Source organism: Simochromis diagramma, unplaced genomic scaffold (assembly GCF_900408965.1).
Source record: "Simochromis diagramma unplaced genomic scaffold, fSimDia1.1 OVJJ01000596.1, whole genome shotgun sequence".
Classification (NCBI taxonomy): Eukaryota; Metazoa; Chordata; class Actinopteri; order Cichliformes; family Cichlidae; genus Simochromis; species Simochromis diagramma.
Genome location: NW_024387245.1, coordinates 3,198,682 through 3,211,002, shown reverse-complemented (window position 1 = coordinate 3,211,002; position 12,321 = coordinate 3,198,682).

Here is a 12,321-nt window from a genome sequence, read left to right as displayed (position 1 = left end):
CTAACTGTGAAAGTTGCTGTGGCATGGTAAGAAAGTTTGTGGCTTGGGTGGTTTAAATTAATTTGAATATCTCTTATGAAACATTAAAAAAGGGTTTCTGTGAACTACCTGTCTCTTTAGAAATCTGTGCATGCAGACATAGTTACTGTATGGCCCAATAAAAGCAAGACTGAGAGTTTTGGCTAATACTTAAACAAAAGCCTTTACATGAATGCTTTCTGGCAGGCTGGGTCATTCTCAGGCATGTCACAGATTAATGTCTAATCGTAAAATGTTCTGCATTTAACCTTAAGATCTTCAACATTTTGTGACCTCTGTGTTGTTGTACCTAACAAACATATATTGTAATTTTGCCCTGTGTGACTGGATGAATGCAAAATAAATGTCAAGTAAAATCCTTTGAATAGTCTGTAACCTGTCTTAGAGACTGTTCAAAGAATTGCACTTGACATGAAAAAGTACTATACAAATCCAGTCCATTTATGCTTTAAGGCCTTCACCTCCTTCTACAAATAACTGTTAGGGTGTTAAAAATACAGTGAGCGACATCTTGGTATAGAGGAGAAAAAATGCTCAAAGGTCTTATGATTTCCATCTGCCAACACGGGATAACCGGGTCAATGAGGGGAAAGGGCAATAGCAGCAAAAGAGAAGAGAAATAAACGAGAAAATGCCATATGATCTTTGTGTTCTGTAAAACAGTCTAGTCTTAGTTTAATTAAATGCAGTGAATCACATATTAGAAATTATAAATGTTAATATAAATGACAAACAACACCGTTACAATCTAATCTTATGTACCAACATCATCATATTTGGTATTGTACAACATCAGAACTTGGTCTTTGTTAGTTTAATACAAACTCAACTCCAATTCATTGTTTTTAATCTTAAGATACACACAGAGACCTTAAGGATAAACCACATCAGTAAGTATTTTGAAAATCCACTCACTGAAAAACAGAGTGAAGTGTTGAGTGAAGCGTAAGAATGCCAAGAAAAAATATCTGCACCATTTCACAGGCTTATAATACTGAAAATGAATGTGAAATGTAATGGCTGTTACAGTCCAGACACATGAAATATACCATGCAAAAGAAGACACAGAATTTACATGTATATAAGCATAAATAGCTAAAAATGGTTCTTATATGAATAAACATAGAATAAACATAGTCTGGTAGTACTAATCTATGTGGAAAGGAAGGTGACTATTTGTTTATTTGATAAATTACTATGATTTATTAACTAAATTATTTCTCAATTAAACGTCATATTTTAGAAAAACAAAAATGCCTACATTCAGTTTCTTCATTGCAATAAACTCATTAATATTCCTTGCTTGTGGTCTGACTGGATCTCTAACCTTTGTGGTGCAGTTTTTGCCATCATGTCATGTCATGATCGATAGCGTCACTCTTTCAACCAGTTTGAATTGTTCTAACATGCCTACATACAATAAGATCACCTCTTAAAAACAAAAAAACCTGCAGATTTTGGCTACTTTTCATGCAGTGTCGTTATCTATATTTTGCTGAGAAATGTGACAACTTAAAAACTGGGTTGCTATTTAATATTTAATCTGAACAAGCCAGATTTACTTGACAGCCACTGAGGCAGCTAACAATCTAGAAGAACACGTCTGGCCTGAAGAAAGCACTTAAATTTGATTTTGACTAAAGGAGATTACAAGTTTTTTTTTAAACTGAATGATGCAAAGGTACTGTCTGGAGGCTAGTGCCCCTCTAAATTAACTCAACAGTGGATCTAACCAAAGTTTATTACTATTATATTCTGTGATTTGTGGCATTGTGCCTAAGCTTGAGTCATATTATTTGGCCAATAAATCAATCAACAGGCAGAAACTCCAATATCTTCTTTAACAAGTCATCATATTTTTGGGGCTATATGCTCCAACAATAGTGGCCCTATTCCTATTTTAGCATTTCCAAGCCATTGTTAGTCAAAGTGCTTTCAATATTAACTGTTTTTTCATGTGACAGAATCACAATCATGTTAAGGTCCTTTGTAGGACTTTATGTGTGATTTCTACACAAGCATTTATGGATAGTGTCAAGGTCTCTACCTTTGCACAACAGAAGCTAGAACAAGAAGCAAACAAACAACAAATAATCTTCTTTAGTGTAATAACATGTGAATACGTATGTATTGTACACTTAAAACATGGCACAGTCAAATGTGAAAATATCAACACATTGAAGTAAGGCATGTCTAAAAGTTGCAACAAAAACATATACAGAGTGACACTTTTACTGAAGCATCCTGCGTGTTGATTTAGCGCATGCATAGCGAATGCATCTTTATCTTTAATTTCTGACTGAAATAAGTGTTTATTTCCTGGATAAGTGAATGCAACTGCCACAATGTTGAGAACTTAGTCTCTTCAGTCTTCATTTTTTGTCCTTGTCTTCCTCTTTATGTCATTGTGCTCACGAAGCATAGCACCCTGCTGGCAGAACCATTTTTATCTCGATCCTATCTTCACTCCAACTTGTGACTTCACTTGTTTCTTTAACATTTTTGCTCAATTATTATGCTCCATCACTTCTTCATTCACTTTTTTCTTCTTTTGGCTTCCCCTTTGTTCCATCTCTCTGTGAAGATTCTGCTTCATCTTTCTGTCCTTCTTTGATTTTTCACCTCTTCATCCTCCTTCTTCTGTCTCATTATCTCTGCCCCTGCTTTCCTGTCTGTTGCTTTTTCACTACATCCATCCTCATCTCCCTCCATCCTTCTCTCCAAGGGTGTAAACAGACCCATCTATCATCTACCTGGTTGCATATGGATGAAGGGATCTGCATTTTATGTTTTTCTTTTTTCCTCAGCATTTTTGGAGTCATTTGTCTAAAAAGATGGCAGCTCAGCCACATAGCTCTGACAGACAAATGGAAAACAGACCTGCTGTTTCCCTGATGACATCAACTATAATATGTATAATCTACAGTATGTGCCAAGCGATGGCTTTATATGCCGGTTTGTTGTGTTTGTGCAGATCTGACAGTTTGGACACCAAAATGAATACAATAAAACGGACCAAGATAATGAATGTAGCAGGAATCAGATGTGCAACAATAGGAATAAGAAATACCAGTTTTGCATTACTGACTGACAGTAATAAAAAGTGTTTTATCCCCAGAAAATGTTATTTCACTAATGGCTTCCAATCTTCCAGAGGGTTGAATACATTTTAAAATTTGATGAAACACCCATGAGTTTTCATGTATCATGTTTATATGTTTTGATGGAAGACCTTCCCAAGACATGGTGTTACTTCAAGTATGGCATACTAATGATTGCAGGATTGGTGTTAAAAACACATCCACTGAAAAAATTTGGTTCCCCTGTCACTATCTTGTCGAAAGGTTGACAGCTGGGGTGCCCTAATGGGTAATGTGTATTTAAGTACAAACTGTTGTTTGGGATAATTAAGGTTGGAGACCAGCAGAATTTGTTTAACTGACTTTTTAAAGAATTTGTGAAAGCTTACAGTTGGACAGACATCTGTACCAGGGAGGAAGAACAAAACAAAATGCAGAGTGTTAATGATGCAATGATCTGGACTCGGAAGGCTGGAGAGTGGCAGGAGACCAGGGCAGACTGGCAAAAAATAAAAAGAACTGGCACAGAAACTGTGACAGATGGTTTGAAAACAAATGTTCATGGTGTTAATCCAGTGCTTTATTATTTACAGATTTACAAGCGCATTGGACAGTTATGCTTTCCACAACTTATGTCCATTGCCAATAGCAATGCAATGCAGGCTCGTTCATGAGTTTAATGAGGGTGACCTTAACTTTCGCATCTCATCACCAAAACCAGTTACAAAGTCAAGCTTAGCCTGCAATCCTGATAACAGTTGATCTGAATGGAAGCTCAAGTAATTACTCTGGTGGCCATGCATTTTAAATTGCTTTTGCTTGTCTACAGTTGCTGCTACCTCTGGGGGTTGATTTGCAACTCCTCTCCACCTCCAATCAAGTTCCTTTTTTCCTTGCTGTGATTTAATTAATATTATGTGTGTTGTCATTCCCTGTCACACGCTGTCCTGTAATGTGATCACAACATACCTCTAATGAGGGACTTTTGTTTGTTAATTATAAGAAAGATATCTGCCTTCACTTGCCTTGTCTTCACTATTGTAGCAGCACATTTGGTAAAAAAAAAAGCAGAAATGAAATATACTGTGAGGCTGCTGCTTTAAAAGTTTAAATTTGAGTTTTCTGAACAGAACCTGTAAGTCTCTTTTTGTCTGTCAAGAGCTAATGTGGACCTGTGATGTAGTAGCTCTGTAGCTCATCTAGGGTTTAACAGGTTGCACATTTTTAAGTCGCTCAACTTTCTGAGTTGTGAGTGAGAATTTTTTCTTTTTGTAAATAAAATTTGAAACCGTATTGCAGCAATAGCCATTTTTACTTGGGTACAACTATAGCTTTGGGTGCACCCATTGACCCTTTAATATAACCGCCTGTGTTCTTGTCTTGCAACGTGATGCACATGTAGAGAAATAAAAACCCTGCTTTTGCTAAACAACTCTGCTCAGGTGTACTTTGTTCTGTCACTGTTCAAAATAAGGTTCCTGTTTCTTGTTGAGCTTTGTGAAGCTTCTCTGTGGTTTGTGGTCGTTAATGACTGATCCAGCTCATACTATTTTGTCCGTGACACCTTAGATGATTATTTTCTAAACTTTGGAAGATGGGTCAGAAGAATGTGCAACTTCCTGTAACTGTACATCACATACACACTTGGTATCATGAGTATTATCAAGGCATGATGGGGAGTCATCTGCTAAGTTTTAACTCAGGAAGCTGTGTGAATGTTTAATCAGAAAGGCAAAAATGTGAGGGTAAGGCTATTTGTTAATGGTTTGGTCCATTAACAAATAGCAGTTGATCAAAATTTGTTGCTTTTTCATATGGTTTGGTTTCTTTTCACACAAGCAAAACTCTAAGCCAACCAAAATGTGTCTCTAGATCATCAGTCTGCTTAATGAAGCTTGTGCATAAGTTCAGTAACGAAGATCTGTGGTAACACATCTGTCTTCTTCCCGGGTTTTTGGTGGCTAATTTAAGCTTTACATCACATCCACTTTCTCTTTTTTTTTTTTTTTTTTTTTTTTGTGTCCTGTCTGGCACTGTAGCAATCAGAATTATTGTCTGAAGGCCAAGAAAAATCCCCAACAGATTTACTTTCCCAAGTGGGCCTTTTGCTATACTGGCCCACTTGATTGTCATAGTTTATTTGATCTTTATTAGTTATTTTATTCTATTGTAATCATTCCAGACTGGACTCGGGGACGGCACATCCACTTTCTCACGCTTTCAAGCTGATTGCGACATCACTGGACTAGTCCAATCATCTTTCTGTCTGCCTTCTTCAGGGCAATCAACCTCCACTTAGCGTAATCTCATCTGTCATTCTCCCTTTAAACCCACCTCCTGCTGATCTCAGCCTCTTCTATGTTACTCGAGCTCCATCCAAGCCTCTTCGTCTCCACCACCAGTATCTAGACTCTGAAGGGTCAGTGAATTGCCCCATTTCCTATCCCCACTGGGATTCGGTTCTGCTGCGATGTGCCATCACAGTCTAATCGCCAAATAGCTTAATTGAATTCTGTATTCTTTCTAATGATCTCTCCTTATTTTATTGCTCAGATGTATCTGCAACAGGAGGAGCTAGAGTAAATATAGGAAGAAGGTGCTGTGCTCTGGGGTAGTGAATATCATGAAGAATTTACTCCTTACATTTGTTAGGACACAGTAGGCGCTATAGTTTTTGTACTCTATACATCTACGGTGCTTTGCTGCATAGTAGAATGCAAATAATGCTCGGCTACGTGAAGGCATATACTTAAACTTGCGCCATTAGTCACTTGGTAGTTGAGTTGGATCAAGTCCTTATCATGTTCTTATCATAAATTAACCACTCTGAGTTCATTTGGAGCTGGGCCATTTATCCAAAGGGTCACATTGTGGCTTTTTTGATCTGCATCCGGATGCAATTACATTTACAGAAACAAGCCAAAACAAAAAAACAACAACAAAAACCCCACATCAAAGTTCAATTTAAACAGACTAAACTGCACAGGTGTGAAAAGATCCTAAATGAAAAGTCTAATTAATCATCAATCACCAAAAAGCAGATGCACTGTTTGTTAATGATCTTTCCCTTCTCACTGTCCCTTTGGCTCAGATCAGAGGTTCCGCCTGCTTTCACACATTTTCATTTATGTATATACTTCTACTGTTTTTGTGGAGCCACCACTGTCAGTCATCTCACTCTTTGATAAGACTGGGGAAGTGCGCTGCAATCAGTAGAGGGCAGAAGGAAGCTGTGCAAAGCCCACACAGGACACGCACACGCATCTGCAGTATACAAAAGTACAATCCCACTGCAGTTCTGACCCCCACCCACACACATCTCACTCACTGTCTTTTTTGTTCAGACACAAAGAATTGGTGAGTCTACACAGTTCAGTATATACACGCAAGCAGGTAGCTGGAGTGGCAGAGATTCGGTTTACCATGTGACTTTCAGCAGAAAAAAATGAAAGAGAGTCAACCTTCCAAAGCCTGATGGTCTCTGCTGCAGCTGCTTGCTTCAGTCACAGTGGATTCAACTCATTTCACAGTCAGCATCTCTGACTGAGTGCATGTGTATTAGGTGAGGTGTGCAGGATCACCTCCTCTGTGCCATCAGAATCTCAATAAATGATTCTAACATGTTCACTGACATTTTGAAATTCTTACTGCTATTTTTTCTGATAGTTATTTGATAATATTTGAGGCTGAAAGCTGTAAGTACTAGTAACGTTTTACTTTTCCCAAATAACTTAGCCAAATCTTCAGAAGAACTTTAGTAATGGATAGTATATGATCTTTTTGTCCAGAGCTACTTTGTCATTCAACATAACTAGACACAAAAGCTACGTGTAATTTGACAAACCATCCATTCGCTTCCGCTTATCCTTTTCAGGGTCGCGGGGGGCGCTGGAGCCTATCCCAGCTGTCATAGGGCGAGAGGCAGGGTACACCCTGGACAGGTCGCCAGTCTGTTGCAGGGCCAACACACAGGGACAGACAACCATTCGCACTCACATTCACACCTAGTGACAATTTGGATTTTCCAATTAACCTATCCCCACAAGCTGCATGTCTTTGGACGGTGGGAGGAAGCCGGAGTACCCGGAGGGAACCCACGCAAACACGGGGAGAACATGCAAACTCCACACAGAAAGACCCCGGCCTGGTGTTGGAATTGAACTCAGGACCTTCTTGCTGTGCGGCAACAGTGCTATCCACCGTGCCACCGTGCTGCCTTAATTTGACAAACACACAACTAAAATCATGTACAGCAATGTAACATGACTGTTTAGATTTTCTTCGTATCATAAAAATGATGTGCTTTCATGTCCTGTGTTATTTTTAGGTACAGGGAAGAATAATGAATGGAATGAAAGTAAAAACAGAATGTACCCACAGTCTGTTGAATTGGATTAGACCCCCCAAAAGGCAGTATTTAGAATAGTGTGATTCATCAGTTAAATGTATAAGCAGTATGAAAAGGTTTGCTCTCATGCTAATAGGAAAGTTAAGAGAGCCCTGCTTTGCTGACTTAGCTGGCCAGTTTATCTCTCCACTGTGAACAGGATGGAGAACCAGTGGAAAAGAAGCAGAGTAGTCAGAATGGAAGAACGGATTGATCCCATTGGATGTAAAGGTGTTTTCAGTCACACCTTACCTACCAATGCTACTGCTGTCAATGGTAAACTATAATGATGTGGGGAAATTATAGGCAGAGGTGGTAGCAGTTGAATAAGAATTGAAAAATGTGACAATATCTGACCTTGTCTCTTTACAGAGGGAGGAAAAATAATCCCAGCACTGAGTCTTTTGAAATTCCTGTTGCCATGCTACATGGCTCAGTCACCATCTCTCCACGTCAAGTTATAACCGAGATGGACTTGTTGAATATTCTAGATAGATTCAATAATGATCAAACAAGATAGCTGAATAAAATGGAATTTTAATATTTTGGAGTAACAGGGTAGTAGCAGCTGGGATTATGTGACAATGCAATATAAATACATGTACTGAGTATTTTATGTATGAATTCCAAAGCAAGCAAGGGAGTGTGTGTGCATTAGTTATGGTGACCTAGTTTGTTAACATGCCTATTGTGGGTATACTAAGAGTTAAATGTCAAGTGTTCCTTTCATTGTTGATGTATATAGTTGATATTGATAATAAGTTTTTGTCATAAAAACTCATAAGGATACTAGATATATTTGTAATATGCTGAAATGATGCTACTATATTTGTTTCTGTTTTCTGTTTTGTTTCTGTTTATTTAAAGTTCTACACTTTATACTTATTTATGATGCTTTATTTGTTCATTCTTCCACCCAGCAAAATGATTTTGGTGCAACATAGGGATGATGCAACAAATAGTAAACTCCTCATTCTTTTTTCTCTTTGATATTTATATTAAAAGAAATCAATTCAACATATCCAAAGTCTGTGTAATGTTACCTGTTTTGAGAACAAGAGATCATACCACTTTTTATTATGGGTTTAAATACCTTTATATTCCTGATGGAGCACAAGTTCATTCAACAAGGAGATTGGCCATCAGAACTGCCAGTGAACCGGGATACTACTGTTCCAATCAAAGCACAATGTCAGGCTAATACCATAATTTTGATATTTCTTCCAATGAAAAGAATTACTTGTACAGCTTTTCAAAATTAGCCGCTATAATATATGTGGTCATTGGATATAGTCTGAAGCAATGTTTAATTTCATTAGTCCTTTCATCTGATTTCTCTGATTGCCACTTATCACCAACAGATTTTAATCCGCGAAGGCCAAAGGAAAATGGTCAGAGATGCGGGAAGGTGAGTAAAAATTAATCCATCATGCAATGTTCATCTCTGGAACAATTAGAGAGCACAGTGTAGAATATTCACACTTAACATCAAATACCGGCTGAAGCAATGAACCGGATCACCTCTCAAGGTTCAGCTCTGTTTGTGAGGATATTTGCCTGCAGAATTAGATATTGATTTTCTCTCTTGCTCTTTATCTCTTGTGTTTTCTCTGTCATTTATTGTCTTTCCTTAGCAACTCTCTCCCTTGCTCTCTTTCCACCTGTCTTTTCTTCTTATTATTTATTTATTTGTAAATGTATCTTTACTAATATCTAGTAATCATGGGAAAAAAAGGTCATTTCTGTGCTACGTTTCCCTGTTTCCCTACATTTCAATGTTGCATTATATAATTTGCTTACATCTCATGGCCACCATGAGTTCAGTTTATATCATTTTTTTAGGCATGTTGCCCTGATTTTAGGACACTATATAAACGGGCAACCCCACCACTCCTATTATGACTGCTTGACATTCCTGAGGGTTTTGAGTCTGTCAAAAAATCAGCATCCAGGAGATAAATAATTTCACTGAGCAGTTTGTCCTTGTTGTAGTTGCTAGTTGATAGTCGACAAATTGACGCTGCTTGGTGGAAATCCTGCATCCTTTTATCCTTTCAGGGGCTTTGCATTAATACATCTTTGAAGTATATCGTGTGTAAAGCTTTGAAATCAACCATTATGAACATGTACGGTAATGTAATGGAAAATCATGTGTCTGTTAAGAGATAAACCTGCATACATTAAGTCTTTCATGCAGTCCAAAATGTTGTTTATTCTCTTGTCCTGTCATTAGAAACTTTCTAAATCTATATTTTTCACATGATCTTTTTTCCTCTTTAATCTGATTTCTTTCTCCCCTCCTCTGAACGACTTGATCGCTACATTTTTTCTCTTTTTCATTAATTTTTTCAATATCTACTGTTCTGCTTTATACACCATGTCTTCATAACACATCTGTTCCATCTACAATGTTGTCTTCAGCCAGCCTCAAACCTTACTTTCATCTATAAATGCATGAGCAGCTTGCCTGGTCTGAGTGCATGTGTAAGATAGCAGTAACTAAAGGTGTTGTGCCAGTGTTCTCCTCATGCATGTCAAGCATGCTCCCTCTCTCACACACACAGACTTACATGCATGCACATCCACACGTTAACAGCTGCAGAGTGCATATATATTTACACATGTGGACCCACACATAAATGAGCATAAACCTGTGTTGAAGCAAATTATCATGTTAATATACACCCACTGCCTGACAGCTATAAAATGGAAGCCAAGTGTATCTCAGTAAATACATATACTGTATATATATATAGACTGCTTTAATCTATCACACAAGTCTGACAGGCCTATTTCCCCTGATTCAGAGATGCTGATGGTTTAAGGAATTCAAAAGCAGCCTCAATTTGTCATGGCCGCATTGGTCTCCAGCCTGCATTACTCAATACTTCGCTATAGCAAAGCCATGCGGGGGCTTTACATTACAGCCTCACTTCCTTGAATTTTAGCATTGCATATTACCCCAATGCGACACCTATCTGTTACCTTTGAGAAATTACAATTTAGAGAAAAAACGACATGTACTTTGATTAAATTTTGCACTGAAAACCTTCACTTTACAAGCAGGAGTGGAATACAGGAAGTGTAGTGATAGTGAGTAAAACAAAAACACCATAAAAGGAGTCCACACATTGTTGCACTGAAGCATTAATAATATGATTTAAAGTGAATTAATAATATGATTTAAAAAGCTGTGTTTATTCAGCTGTATCCAATAAATTCTACCTTGGAAAAATAGCCCAGCTTTGGCAAACATGTGCACACAGTAAATTGCCAAAATATACCTTTGCCTGGTCTCTTGGCAATTCAGCAGCTCAGGTGTAAGTTCCATGTTCCAGGACAATCATGGCTGTTTGATTTAAAGTGGCAAATAATGTATATTTTCAAATATATAATGCACCACTTAGACACACTAGAATTGCATTAAAAAACAGCTCACCTCTTTATTCCAGTAGAGACGTCAGTTCAGATGATAAACACTACAGTGCTGGTTGATGAACAAGTTGAAACGGGTTCATGGTTTTTGAGTGCAATATCATCCAAAAAGGATGATGAAGAGATAACTCTGTAATACAGCTGCTGTGATAACAGATACAGACAAGGTTGCTTGAGAGCTTCAGGTCATGCAACCACCCCTCAAATCCAACAAACAAACAAAACAAAGAAGCACAGAGATTGTTAGATGCTTAACCAGTTATCTTATACTTAACCAATTATCCACTTCAGGATCATAGGTAGTTCCAGACTCTCTCCTAGCTGGGCCTGCATACAGTAGTTACATCCGTACTAGTGCAATGTGCTTGTAAGAATAGATTTCTAAATGTGGCTGTGCATTATCACCTTAATAAGCCTTCAGTGTTTGCTACAGTTTCCTTTCACCTTTGTGGACTCAATTTGATGCTGTGCTTAGTAGCCACTCATCATTTATTCTTGCATTAATGCAACATCATAACCATTACATAAGCTTGTGGTGCTCTAATGAAGCCAACAGTGCAAACCAACATTTAATTATAGCTAATGGCCCCTTATTAAAACTCGTTCTGGCCATTTACTTTTCAACTTTGCTTGTTAGAGTTAAATTCAAATAAGGCTTTTGTCTTAGCCCTTAAATATAGCCTTAAATCAAGTCAATCAGACAGAATAGAGTTGCTAGATAAAAAGACATGCAGACAGATAGATGGCCCAGACCCAGCCACTTTATAACTGGTGCCCTATCTCTACTCTTTCTTGTCTATGTCGCTCTCTTGCCATCAGGACATTATGAAGTTGAAATACAAGCTTCACTGGCGCAGCCTTAGAGGACGAGTATTCCTACTGCTGCTGTCTCCGAGGCCAAATGTATAAAATGCTGACGGATAGTGACAAGCAATGTCCCGTGTCCTCCGAAATTGGATTTCCCTCCAACCTCCCCTCAGTTCTGTGTCTTTTTGTGGTTTATCCATCAATTGTGTCAAATACAATCCAGCTCTAAAGCACATAACATCATAGAGAACAACTTTTGCAGTTCATTCCTTATATGACTTGGAAACATTCTGTATAGAGACAAAGGATCCCCTCAGGCAGTACTCAAGGGTAATCAGCAATCGATGTTGAAAACAGCATTCTATCTACAGAAGTGCACCACATTAGCAGAAATAAAGTGTTATTAATTCTTTGTTGATGGAGAAATCAATAAAGAATTAGTAACTACCTGAAGGCTTAGACACTGCAGACTTTTTGCACTGTAAAATCTTTTTTTGTTAACAGTGCCTGGGGTATTTCTGTGTGGAGTTTGCATGTCCTTCCTGTGCCTGAGTGGGTTCTCTCTGGGTATTC